The sequence below is a fragment of the Galeopterus variegatus genome, unplaced genomic scaffold, assembly GCF_000696425.1.
Source record: "Galeopterus variegatus unplaced genomic scaffold, G_variegatus-3.0.2 Scaffold247, whole genome shotgun sequence".
Taxonomy (NCBI): domain Eukaryota; kingdom Metazoa; phylum Chordata; class Mammalia; order Dermoptera; family Cynocephalidae; genus Galeopterus; species Galeopterus variegatus.
This window is the reverse complement of record NW_007726358.1, coordinates 811,016-813,511: the sequence shown is the minus strand read 5'-3', so window position 1 is coordinate 813,511 and position 2,496 is coordinate 811,016. Positions and strand designations below refer to the sequence as shown.

The 2,496-nt window shown below is 40.3% G+C and overlaps 1 protein-coding gene across 1 annotated transcript in view; it reads left to right on the top strand.

Annotated features, from left to right (window-relative positions):
- Positions 1-2,496, top strand: part of LOC103585519 (rho GTPase-activating protein 32-like) — a 69,143-nt gene that overhangs the window by 1,023 nt on the left and 65,624 nt on the right. The window lies entirely within an intron of this gene.

Below are 2,496 nucleotides of genomic sequence, written 5' to 3'. Positions count from 1 at the left end.
TCCGTTCTGTATTTGATTATTTGCTATTCCCACCACTTAATCTCTGCACTGGAACTCATTTGTTGTTCTTTGCTTTCTTCTAAAATAAGAGAACTTCCTGTGGGGACCGACCAGCACTTGAGACTGTAGTTGAGCTAAGTTAAATTGCTTCATTGAAGCTGATTCCCTGTGGAAGGCTTTTTGCGCAGCTCAGGGTTTAATTTTCGACCTTGTATATATGTGTAGGGGTCTCCTGAGGTCCGGTACACCTGGGTTATTTGGAAACTCTGGTCTAGGCTTGAGTCTTTTCAGCAAACTACACCCCCTGCAGTTCTGTATCCCTGACCATTCTCCCCTGAATGTTCCTGCACTGATTGGAGAGCAGATCAGCTGTCTATGCTGTGCCTCAGCGTTCCCCCGGTGGGCCCATCTCCTCTACCGTCTGTACTCCAAACACTTCCCATGGGATGGGCCATGCACCCTTGTGATGACTCACTGGCCTCTGAGTGGCTCCTTTTTTCTGTTGTTTTTGGTTTTTTGCTCCTGTGTGGGTCCACGGGAACCCTGTTAGTGATCTTGCTGGCCTGGGGGCCACCAAGGCCCTCTTCTCCCTTGCCACCTCCAAGCAACTTCATACGAAGGTCACACCTGTGGATTTTGTCAGGTCTTGTTCCATGTGCTCACCAGCTCCAGCCTTGAAACAGCTGGTGCTCGAAATGGTGGGAGCAGTCCTTTTCTCTCATTGTGGCTTCTCTTGCCTTCATGAACCCTGTAGGTCTCTCCTCCTCTTCCCCTGAGCTATATAGCAGCCCTAGTTTGGGTGTTGTTGCTTTTTAATAGTTGTAAATTGGTTGATTTGTGGAAGAGAGTGATGCTGGGGACCTTCTATTCTGCCATCTTGACTGGAAGCCCGCTATTGTTATTTTGAAGGCTTTTGCTGATGTAGCCTAACAGCAGGAGAGAGCCTATGATAATGAGAAAGGCACCAACCAAAAACAGCACAGTGGCAAGTGTAGTGGCCGTATAAGGGATCTTAGGAGGGCTTTTCTTAAACTGAAGGTCAATGTAGCCATCATCCGTGCTGGATAGCCTTGAGTATTTCACTTGCTACGGGGGATCCCAGTAGCCAGGTTGGTATGAGATGGAATTATAACACACTGATACAACTACATTTGGAGAGTCCCATCAGGCCGCCTGTGCTCACAGAGCTTGCCCATGGTTGGCAGTGCAGGCACCCGAGGCAGCAGGACATGGACCACTTAATTGCCCTGCTCTCCTCAGCAAGGATCAGCATGCCACCAGAAGTGGTCTACAAGCTTTTTAAATACTTTTTTGAAATATGATGTAACAGTTTGGGCAACACAATATAAAAACTGGACGATGATTTATTTCACTGTGGTATCAACCTTGTAGGTCAGGGGTTGGCAAACTTCAACTTGTTGGCTGCCGGTTTTTGCAAATAAAGTTTCATCAGAACATAGCTATGTTAAGTCATTTGTGTGTGGCTGCTTTTGCACTACAGTGGCAGAGTTGAGTAGTGGCAGGGACAGTGTGATCCATGAGCCTAAAATATTTACCAGCTGGCTCTTTAGGAAAAACTTTGCCAATCCCTGTTCTAGGTGATTCCCTCATTTTCCTTTTTTTACATTTATTTTTCATTTTAGTCTTTGATAAATTTTTACCATAGTAGAGAATAACTGATGAATACAGATGAAATAATACTTAGGATTATGAAATAACTCTGTTTCAAGATAGAAGAAAAATAAGGCAAGATCCTATATTAGATTTGTGAAAAGGTCCAATGGATCCATTTGGTAGTTGCAAGATGGTATGTATTCTATTCTGTTACTCAAGAATATAATAAATATTCTTTTTTATTTGGAAGGCCTCTAAGATGGAATAAAAAGATATCTGAGAAGTATTGATCATGAAATATCAGCCCTTATCCATAGCTAAATGTGCTATGGAAAAAACCTTAAAAACAAAAATTGGGTCCAATGGACCATGATAATACACCAAGGGTTAATTATAAGTTTATACATTGTTATCTCTTATCTTTAAAAAGTCATGTTTTTAAAACATTTATCCAAACTTTCTTGGCTATTTTTTTTCATAAGCAAACATTAAAAAGAATTTAGTTAACATTGTGATTCTCCTCTCAGATCACTTTAACTGACCATCTCATATTATTCTCCTCTAATAATTCAGTGTTTGATTTTCTGTTATAAATCATAGGTATTATAGCATAAATTTGTATTTTAAGGTAGATATTTGGACTTTATTTTTATTTTGTTACTTTTTGATTTTTTCAGTGTTTAAATGATGCAACTGAATGTGTCACTAAAGTTAAAAATTTGCCACTTTGAAAACCGTGTCATACTAAGGAGTAAGTTGGAAGTATTATATACATGTCACTTTCAGATTTTGAGAAATGCATGTTCTGGTCTCCTAACTAAGTTTGTATTACCATTTTAACCTTTATTAATCATTATAACCAAGGTCTTTGTAGTCCCACAA